We start from the raw sequence: 11,987 nt of genomic DNA, 5'->3' as shown, positions 1-11,987 counted from the left end.
ATTATTTGTGTGTTAGGAATACTTGATGTCGATTATATGATTTTATGTTGTGAGTATGTTCATGTTTGGTATCTAAACATTCACTGTTTCCAATCGGATAGAAGGATGGATTCACTGTTTTCATGTTGAGAATATGTTGGTAATTGATGTGTGTAAAATGCAACATATAAATTACATCAAATGAGGCATAAAACTAACCCTTTTTTAGTACTAATGTTGGAAAAAGTGTGCTTTTGTCTTCCTTTTGTATTTTCAGGATTAAATGAGCTCAAATGAACAAAAGAAGCAAAAATGCATCTAAATCTAACAATAATACAAGTAAAGGAATAAACATGGCATGCCCGCCCCCTCGACAACATCTTCCCAAGCAAAAACAAGAGAACAGAAGACTGAACAAGCCCCGTGCTCAATGAGCACGGGGGCGTACCCAAGTGTCTGCAGAAAGACAAAGTTGTAGAAGCTTCTATCACCCAACACGGGGGCATGTCCAGCGGACATGGGTACGTGGTCAACGCTAAGATTCGCAGAATCTAAGCAAATCTTGATAGTACAGATACGCGTCTGCACACGGGGTCGTGCCCAGTGGACACGGGGGCGTGGTCAACTAATGCAGACAAACTACATTAAATGAAGAAAGAGAAGATGGATGGACAGGGGGCCATGCTCAATGGACACGGGGCCATGTCCGGGCTTCTGTGCAGGCTATAAATAGAGGTTCTTGGTTCACTTCAAAGGCATCCATTGGCAAACCACCTCTCTCACACTTCACCCACCCACCACCACCATCACAACCCACATCCACCACCATCATCCATCATCTATCATAGAGTGTGTGTAGTAGTCTCGGGATCCAAGATTGATAGTAAGAGTTCTTGACAATCAAAGGCCATGTTTGCCTAAGTCTCTTACATCACTTGGTGAAGACAAGCATTTAGGGTAATACTTTTTTTTAATCTTTTCGCACTTTTTATTTTGTTTGTATCAATGACTTTAATAACTAGTTTCTTATGTTGAAGGTGAAACTTCCTTATCATTTGTCCGTGGTGTCTTGGCGTTATTTTAATGTCTTTATAAAATAAGAGAATTACACCATTCATATCTCCACGGTCTATATGGAGATATGTTGGCTAACTCGTCGGGGGTTAAGGAATGGTTTGGTAAGAGTCTTGCCTTGTTCAGTGTATAGATCCTGCAAGTACCTGGGTCAAGCTTAGTAGGACCTCCTTCAATACCCACTGGTATTGGATGGCGGGGGTTCGAATTTCTTGATCCCCTTATATGTAAACTACTATTAAAACATTAACTCGGCTACTTAGGATTGTATCCCTGCTGACTCAAACTACTTAGCCGAGGGTAACGTCACCTTCAAAAGAGGGGCCTACCAAATTATGCATTAATAACTTAATTAATTATCTTTCAATAATCCAACCCTTTAGGATTGTATCCTTTCTGACTCAAACTACTGGGTTGAGGGTAACGTCACCTTTAAAAGAGGGGCCTACTAATATAACTAAGATAATCTCTTAAAAGGTGCAAAAGTGCGGAAATAATCAAAGGTTACACTAAAGGCGAGTCGGATCCAAGTGATTCATCTTGTCTATTTGTTTTTATTTTTATATTCAGCATTTTTAGTTTTTATTTTCATGTTTAAAACTTTTTCTAAATTTTTGATTTGATTAGACGTTGAGAATAAACCGGTACTAAAAGCTCTTGTGTCCTTGAACGACCTCGGTATCTTACCAACGCTATACTACGCTCACGATGGGTTCACTTGCCCATATATGTGTTTAGTGTTAGTAAAATATCATGTTTTATAAATTTAAAACTTGACTAAAGTGTAAAAATGGCTTAAAATATACATAAAATATATATAACACCACACACACATCAGTAATCTATTCGAATATTATTTTGATAATGGTAGCATATTGAAACCAATGAACTAGGATTACACAGGAATCTAAATTGATAGTTATGATGATAATGAATTCTTGAATTAGTATAATCATTTTAATCTCTGAACTGCTATTACTAATCAGGAAGTTGACATGTTATCTGATTGAATTTGGTATTGAATTGTTAACTGTTAGGGTATAGGATTTCATGAATCTATGGGGATATGTTAGTTTTGACGAAGCAGCTATCGTTCATTGTCATCTATATAGTTTTTTCGTCGGACGGTTATTCGCCATGAGGACACACGACGAAATATAGTTTTTCGTCGGACGGTTGTTCGCTGTAAGGACATACGACGAAATAGGTTCTTCGTCGAGTGGAATCTTTCGTCGAGTCAGTGAGCAAACCAACAAGAACAGTGTATACGGTGTATGATGCTTAGGATGATAGATGTTGTGCTTATGAAACAGTGCTATTGCATGTTAATAAGAATGAGTAATCTAGTTTGAATTGTGTGAGTATAAAACCTACTTATTCTTGGGTTGTTATGTGACCGGCACGTGGGATGTAAACTTGTTTGAGAAACGAATGCCTGACATGTGATATACTGTGATCTTAACAGCAACTGCAATCTGTGAAAACACATGTACTGCTAAGTGATTGATTTGCAAGTGAAACCCATACACTTGTTATATGTTTCACGGTAAAAGTTATAGATCAACGGGTTATATGTTTAACAGTTACAATGCATATAAGGACGTGTGTCTTACTTGTCTGCTACTTATGCAACGTGTATGTTAGATACGTGATATGTGTGAACATTATACTGATTGTCTTTAAAAACCACGGTAGGGTTTGGTTGACCAACTTGGAACGGGTAAAGTAACTTGTTAAATACCGAGCAAATCTAAGGTGAGTTCACTGCTCTTTTTCCAAGCATGCGTCCCGGGGAAGGACATCTGGTAAACGTTCCGGGGAGGAATGTCGGGTTGTTGGGTTTGACTGGAATGTCAAACTTGGGATGTTGTTTAATATACTTATATCTATTCATGAAGTCCCTTCTACCGATTTGTTGCCGGGGAGGCAACGGGGTGTTAGTTAATAGTGCTATTTAGGTTTGGCTCCGTCACACCGCACTAGGGAGGTCGGGAGTGAACTAATGACCCTAGTCTTGACCATTGCTTTGATAGAGGCTTTGGGGAATAGGGCAAATAATCTGGAGCCATCTGCGGTAATCGAGTTATTAACAACATCAAATCACTGAAATGTTTTATACTTATATCTGGTAACTGAAATGTGTTAACAAACTTTGAACTCACCAGCGTTGTCTGACATACTTGTCTGCATGCTTGCAGGTCTATAGATTTATATCATTGGGACTTGTTGTCTGGGATGCTGGAGTGGTCATGGGTCGACTTGCATGGAATCATGAGACACGTCTAAAGGCTTTTATACACTTGGGTTATGAAACTCTTAATTAATGTAGTATGTTTCCGCTGAGATGTAAACAATGTTTTGTAACGAATGATTTAATAAATGAAAGTTTTATTTGATTTAATATTGTGAGTTCAATGTGATTGGTGGCTGGATCCTGGTATGTCACACGCCTCGCGGGGTTTCCCGCATGTGGTATTTTGGGGGTGTGACAGGGTATGCCCCACCTCAGTCACCATCCCAGTGGTTAATACCATAGGCTTCATTTTTCTCTTTTCCTTTTACATGTAGCTCAAATGAATGGATGGGATGTTTTTTCGGGTGCCACACTGATTCGGATTTGTTTACACAAAAAGAAACAAGTGTGCCAATTTAATCGGAAAAACTTATAAGCTTTTTTACTTAATTATGGCGTACCCCTTGTACTCTCCACAGTTTCAGTTTTGCCATAGCTACTAAGGTGAGAACCCACAAGACTCCTAATTTAAGGTATTTTATATCATTCTAAAGGAACTCATCAACCGGCTGGGCCTACCCACAAATCCTAAATTAGACGTATGACCGACAGTTTATTATCTCATATATATATATATATATATATATATATATATATAGTAAACAAAAGCCAATGATCTGATTATACCTATCAATTTTCATTTTGTGCAAAAACTTTCTCAAAACATTTTCTATGTTTTCAATCTTTTTGGATTTTTGATTTTTTCAATTTTTGTATATAATAACTCGACGCTAGTCTCCCTCCCCACAGTTATTTCCTTCATTGTCCTCAATGGAGAGCAAAACTCACGACACACTAAAATATAAAAGAAAACACAGTGATAAATGGAACAGACTCCCCTGATTTGACGTGGTTGAATTCCTATGATCCTTGTTCCACCGCAACCGTATAGCATTTCGTTTGCGGCTGCATTCGACATGGGATGCTTTTCTTGAAATTGCTCGAATCACTTTCGTCCAAATGGAGATTGAGTATGGATAAAAACGATCGACACCTGCAAAATTAACACTCACAAGATCCCAAACAAGTTAAACGGGTTAGTGAACAAAGAAAAACAAGAGAAAAATAAGGTACGGAGGCAAACAAACACAGCTGGCATTAAAAATTATTTTCTTTCGGAACATGTCTCGCGCGTCGCGACCCATTCCACAAATCCTTTCGTGTGTCGCGCGGATGGACTAGTTGACTTTCATTGACTTGGCAAGCCAGGCGTATCACGGCACTTGTCAGAGAATCCCCCACGTGGCGCGGGGGAACCATTTTTCCAGCAATTTTCATAAACTTTTTGATATTCATGCCTTATAAAATTTTTTATTTTAGCCTGTTTTCACCTCCGAACCCCCCAAACAACTGTACATTGCCCTCAATTACACCAGAACATAACCAAACCTTCTCAGACTTCCCCACACTTGTCCGGTTTGTACACAAAAACACAAAAACAAAAAAAAAATGAAATAAAAACCAAAACTTGGGTTGCCTCCCAAAAAGCACTAAGTTTTAGATCTTCAGCTAGATCATACCTATCAAATCATGGTGGGCGTGTAGGGTGCTTGTAATCTCTCATTTTCATCAGCCTTTTCACCCACAACTTCGAAACACCATCTAGCTTGTTCAACAACCAGCTATTCAATTCACACTTTTCTTCTTCTCCATCCATCTTCTGTGATTTCTTTCCTTTCTTTCTCCTGCTTCTCCTCGGTTTCTTCTTCTTTTTCTTAACCTCTACCAACCTGACAATCATAAAACATACTTTCTCTTCCACAAGACCTTTAGTCCAATTATACGATTATTATATAAATTCGACTATAATAGTGTATTTACGGTTAACCATACACTAAAAATACAGGTTCATCAAAACATTTTAAGAAATAAAACATTTCCACATTTTATAAAATCGTTGCCGTTTAAAACGTGACGACGAATCATTTCGCGGCAAACCAATCACCCAACCAGTTGTTGTTCATCATGTTTAACACTTGGAATTTTGAAAATCAGCTTTTCAACATCAGTTGTCGAAAAATAAGATGAAATTAAATCTTTTTGATTTTTCAAAATTTTATGCTAAAACACACTTAAACTCTTTTTGGATTTTTGTTTTTAAAGAAAAGCAATAAAGAAATATTTACAGACAATATTTTTGTGAGTTTGTGTAAGAGGATCATATCAGTTTTTGAGACATATCACTAACACCGTTAAGCTTTAATCATTTTAAGTTTTAAACCATTCACTTAGATTGTCAGTATACTGATCCACTTAAATTTTCACACAAAGTTCAACTGTTTCGAGATACGAGAATTAGTGTTTTAATGACTTAAACTTATTCGCGTGTCCCACCTCAGAATATACTCCCGTATCCAGACTCCTATATTCAGTCTTACAGGTGAATGTACACTAATGATATATGTAAACGGGTAATGCGAGACTGTTAGTACATGCATCTGTTGACTTCATCTTGTATCGAGTCTTAGATTAGATTGTATAGATCAGGGCACGTTGTACGAGAAATTAGCATGTTTAGGGTGCTTAAGAGGCTGATTCCGCTCCAAACATCACATGTAGGTGATTCCGCCCGGAATCACAAGTGGCTAATTCCGCTCTTAATGACAGTATGTCATTACGAGCGGAATTAAGACCCTATATATAGGTCCTTAGGAGCGAAATCAGTAACCGGAGTTCTTGTATTCCATACCGAAGTGCTACCGGTGTGAGATTTGATTGTAAACAACGTCAGATTAATACAATCAGTGTTTAAAGTGAATATTTAGCTGTTTCTACCTTTGTTTCTTGTTTTCTGCACCTGAAACAAAGTAAAACTCTTCTGAACGACTCATTCGGGTCAATCGCACGATCCTACAATTGGTATCAGAGCTCAGGAGGAGGAGTTCTGCAAAGATTAGCTGGATTTCAGTGAAATTTCTTACTTCTACACCTTCTTTCTTCAATAGAACGAGATTTAACGGTCAAAACCAGATCAATTTTTCGCAGATTGTTTAAAAAGACATATAGACAAACCCTTGAAAGTTTCATTGCTAAAATCGGACTAACAATGGACAAAATGGACCCGCGAACTGATTCCGCTCGAAAGGAACTTGTCTGATTTCGCCTGAGATAGTTTGATTCCGCTCCAAAAGCTCTTATCTGATTTCACTCCAGGCTGCCAAACTGTTGATTCCGCTCCAAAATACGTGTTAATTCCGCTCTAGACAACTAATATTTGAGATTCAACTCCAGATTGGTTGTGATTTCGCTCCAAGTTAACAAACCAGAGATTCCGCTCCAAACTATTTTCTGATTTCGCTCCAGTGTACAAATTATTAGATTTCGCTCCAAACTGGTTGTGGTGATTTCGCTCCAAACTTCAGATAGTGATTCCGCTCCAGAGGTTGTTTTGTTATTTCGCTCGAACTTTTATCTGGGTTAATTCCGCTCGAAAGCTACTGTTTTGAAAAATGTGAAACGTAATCATGAGTGAAGAGTTCTACAACGCATTCGCTTCATCTCCGACTACTCCGGCTTCCTTTGCTCAGAACATGAACTTGGAAAACGAGACCGGAACGTTACAAAAGCCCCCGAAACTGATGAGCATCGAAGAGTATTACGGGTGGAAAGACAGATTCGAAAACTGGGTTTAGGCAAACCATCTTAGGTCATGGGAGTGTATACTGAAGAAATATGTGTTGCCACGTACTGAGTTGCAAGTTGTGAAAACAATTTCTGAGTTCAATGACAAAGAGCGTGATATGTACAAAGCTGAAAAAATGATGATCAATCTGCTTCAGCAAGCCATCAAAGAAGATATCTTCATTTTGCTTCAGCACGACAAAACTTCAAAATCGATTTGGGATGCACTTAAAGTCAAGTTTGAGGGTAGTGAGAACATGATTAAGAGCAAGAAAGCGTTGCTTAAGAAAAAGTTTGATCTGTTCAGTAGTTTACTGGGAGAAGATACGAAGAAGCTGATTGAACTATACTGCCACTTGGTGCGATCCATGTCAATGCTAAGTATAACAAAAGATCCTGAAGAGTGGGTAGACAAGTTAGCTGTTGCGTTACCGCAGAAAGAATGGGGAACTTATTTGATGATTCTGAAAAATACTGGGGTTTATGATTGATTGACTATTTCTCAGTTTATTGAAAAGATTGAAAGTCAGGATCTGGAACAGCAAAAGATCGCAAGGATGAACAGTCCAAGTGGTCAACAGGATGTAAAGATGTACTACAAAGGTAGTGTTCCAGAAGCTGAAAGAAGCCCGAAAATACAGACTGCATTCAGTGCTGGAGATTCAACAGAAAAAGTTGATCAGAGTTCAACCAAGAGCAGCAGTGGTTTTTCTTCATTTCCAAGCGTCAATCCTAAAGATTCAACTACAAGCTTTCATTCTCAAAGCACGAAAACTGGAAATGGTTATGTGATCCAGTGCAACATAGCTTTGAATCTTCCAGAGGGTCAAAGTTTCTCTGAAGAAACTGCAAAAGATCATATGGCTTTACTTGGTTCTGTGTTACTCTCCTATGAAGGTTTAGTTGCAGGACGGATCGGAAATCCTATGCTCACAAAGGAGGATTACGATCAGATAGACGCCGAAGAGATGGAATTAATGGATATCAACTGGTGTCTAGCTAGTGTTCTCAGACGAGCTGAAAAATTCAAGCTTATTACTGGGAGAAATGACTTTCTTGATGCATATGTTTCTACTTTAGGTTTTGATAAATCTAAAGTTACTTGTTTTCGATGCAGGGAGAAAGGTCATTTCAAGAGGGAGTGCAAGAACAGGGAAGCTAGTGGAGCTCAGAATCCATTCGGAAAATACGACTACTACCGGAAAGCCATTTATCAACAGGTTGGTCAACAACAACAACAAGAACCGCAGGTGGCTCATGGTAGAAGAATTGAGGATTCTAAGAGAGCATGTTTGGTGGATTTTAACTAGAACGACTACATATCATCAGAAAGCAAAGTCTGTTTAGTCAATCAGGATGATGAAAGATTACCTGAAGGCTTTAGCTGGGATATGTTTGTTGATGAAAAAGGAGAGTTCGAAGCATTCATTGCTAAGATTGTTAGAGAACCAGATATGTTTGCCACGTGGATGAAGTCTATTGATGAGACTGTGAAGAATGTGGAGGAAGATTCTGTTGTTTCTGATGAAAGCTCATTGAGTGCAGATGAAAGTTCACAAAGTGATGCTAGTTCAGAAAAAGAAGTTGTCTTTGATCAAACACCATCTGTTTCTGGTTCCTCGGATGATGTGTCTGAAAAATCAATTGAGTTTGATCAGTCACCAACTGATGATAGTAGTGACGATGAAGAAGAGAAACACATTAATATTGCAAAATCTCATCTCTCTCCTGAAAGTTTTCATTTTTATTTTGCAGATCGAGTGGAGAAGCTGACAGAGAAACAAGCTGCAAAAGAACAAAAGAAAATGAAGACTCAAAGTGTTGCTGAAAAGGATGAGACGGTTCAAAAAGAAGAAGTTGAAAGCGTTAATGAGAAAATTGCTGAAACTGAGCAAAAAGGGTGAAGCAGAAAAGGTGTCCGAAGTAGAGAAAGTTGTCGAAGTTGAGAAGATAATGGAAGTTGAAAAGATTGTTGAAGTCATCAAACCTTGCACAAAATGTTTAGAACCATGCAAGGAATGTGAAGTAAAAGATGAGATGATAGCTGAGTATGAAAAGAAGAAGGAGCAGTTGTCGTTCAATCTCAATTACGTGAAGGAATCATATGACGTTTTGAACCGAACTATAACTGGTCTTCAAAAGACAAATTCTGAGATAACAAGCACTAACGATGATGAATGCTGTTATGATGACAAAACAGAAAGCTATAAATTTCTACATCAAAGAAAGTGCTAAATGGAAGCAGGAGTTGGAAACTGAGAAGATCGAGAATGAGAGAATCAGACATTTATTGCAGAGTTACTCTAGTTCTGATTATCTTATTGATCGAATTTATCCGACTGTTGCAGGTATGGAAGCTTTCCAAGACGACAAGCCAAAGAAGAAGGATACTGGTAAGAAACCGACTGTTAGCTATAACAAGTGTCCGTCCCCAATCTGGGAAGGGTATTCTCCCAGAAAACCAAATGAGGAGCAACTTGAAAAAGCAGTCAATATAAAGCTAAAACCTGATAAAACTGATGAATTACCAGAAAACATTGACGTCACATTCACCTCGTCTGACACTGATCATGAGTCTGAGTTAATCAAAAAGGTGGTCGATCAGGTGTTAGATACTGATGAGGAGTCTGAGTCAAAATCTGAATCTGGAGGGTCAAGTTCGTCAATCAATGGTCCAAAGTCGTCGGTCAAAAAGGCTTATAGTAAAGAGTTTTTGCTATCAAAATCGAATTTGAATGATGAAACATTCGAAGTAGTTTATTCTTTGAATGATTCTGACAAATTATATTATAACAAAGAGTTTCCAATAAGAAGTGTTAGGTTTGACATGATCAAAAAGGTTTTCAAAATGAAAGAAATTAATATTTCTGAAATAAAAGATTTAAATCTTACCGGAAAACCGAAAAAATACACTTCAAGAGTTCAACAACGTTTGAACAAGAAAAAGGGTTACAATTCTGGTTCTGGTTTTCAAAAGAAACCAAATCATAATGGTAGCTACAAAAAGAAAGGTTTGGGCTTTATTCCTCCAGAAAATTATAAAAATGAGAAAAATTCTAAAACAAAAACAGAATTTGTTTCAGGTGGAAGTGCTGAGGAAGAACAGAAGAAACCGTTCTGGAGACAATCAAACCAGGAGTTTCTTGCTGAGAAGAAAAGGAATGGAACTGGAGTTTTCATCCAAAAGAAACTCGAACTTGTTTCAAATGCAATGAAGTTGGTCATATTGCATGGAACTGTCCGAAAAATGCTAAGGCAAAACAGGGAGTTTCTGAAAAGCTAAAAGAAAAAGTTGTTGAAAAAGATGAAAAACCAACTGAACAAGTCAAAATTTTTGAAAATTCCATCCATGAAGTTGGTGAATGTTCTAAGAAAAATATTTATAAAAAGAAAGGTAAAGACAACCAAGTGTGGGTTGTTAAAAAGGTTGATGAGAAAGTTGGTGATGATTCTGGTTCCACAAAGCCAGAGGAGCCACAAGGTGAGGTAAAAGAGGTAAATTCTGTGTTTTCAGTAAGTGATGATGAATTTCCGTCACTGAAGTTTGAAGAGATTAAACAGAAATTTGGTAAGGTTGAGATCTCGGATCAGTTTTACTCCGAGAAGAATGAGTTTGATGTCGAGAAAGTTTTTAATGGAAGTGTAAAGAAAATTTTTGGGAAAATGCTTGATGGGAAAGCAAAAGGGGTTAAAGACTTTTACGCTTCAAAGAAAGCAACTTATAACCCAACTGAACAAGAGCTTAAAGAGCTAAAAACACCCAAGGATGGTCAGACTTGGGTGGAAATTCTTTTTCCTTGAACATCTGACTATGCCGGAGATCCCAAGTTTGTAATCGTGGATCAGGAATCGACATCATTCTTGTAAAGTGTTTTGTGAAAGATTTGAAATATTGTTGAAATTTTTACAGGTTAAAGGACTACGCCGGAGCTTCCAGGTTGGTAAGTGAGAAGCAGGAATCGGCATCTTTGATTGGTAAATGATCGTGTGTAGATGTTTGTTTCCTACACATGGTACAGGTGTTTGTGTTTTTACGATTGGTATAGAGGGTGCATACTTGCATACGGTAAATCAGGGACATTAATTTGTACTTGATCTACTACAAGTGTTTGATTAACAATATGATGAACCATACCCCATACTTACAAGTGAACCTACTAGTGGTTATAACAAACTTATTTTCCGGAAAAATCATTTTGATTAAAACAAACTTAAGTGTTTTGAAATCTAAATGAGAAAATAGTTTGTTGAAAGGGGGACTTCTGATTGTATATGTCTAGTGGATGGCGAATTGATGCGATTCAATATCGGTTGTCACTTTCTGTACAATTTGTTTTCAATTTTCTTTAAGTGGGTCAAGAGCTTTGATAGTTTTCAAATTTCCTTTTAAATGTGTTTGCATTTTAGGGGGAGTAGAAAATTTTCAGAAAATCCAAAAACATTAGAAAATTTGAAAAAGACAAAAACATTATAAAATCAAAACTGAGTTTTGTTGTATAAAAGAGGAAATGATAGTACATCAGTGGACTGTCACAACATGCTAAAGAAATGGAAAGTTAAAATGTGATAAACAATCTCACTGCGGATATGCCAGTAGGTTTTTGCACATTTAGTAGATTGTGACGAGATATAAACCTAAAAATTCAAACTTGCTTATTCGATGGGTAACAACTTCTTGGATATATAGGTAACCCCTGTAATCATGTTTGAAAGGTCCCTTATTCTGAGATACTAGGTCTTTATGCTCAGTGATATCTGGGGTATTATCCCGGGACTTCTGCTGTATGGAAATACTGACCTAGTCCCCGTATAATACTTTTTGCAAAATGCTTGAAATACAGTGCAACCCTCAGCAAGTTGATGAAACAATAAAATTGATAGTCACTTGTGTTGTAACAAAAAGATCCTCTAAAGGGGACACACCAAAAAGTCGAGCCGTCATCTCTCTGCTGAATGGAAGTTCTGACCTGAGCTCTCACGGTTTCGCATCTAACCCCTAACAGATATCATCTGTGGTATA

Source organism: Helianthus annuus, chromosome 10 (assembly GCF_002127325.2).
Source record: "Helianthus annuus cultivar XRQ/B chromosome 10, HanXRQr2.0-SUNRISE, whole genome shotgun sequence".
NCBI classification, from domain to species: domain Eukaryota; kingdom Viridiplantae; phylum Streptophyta; class Magnoliopsida; order Asterales; family Asteraceae; genus Helianthus; species Helianthus annuus.
The sequence above is the reverse complement of the archived record's forward strand: the minus strand, read 5'-3'. Positions refer to the sequence as shown.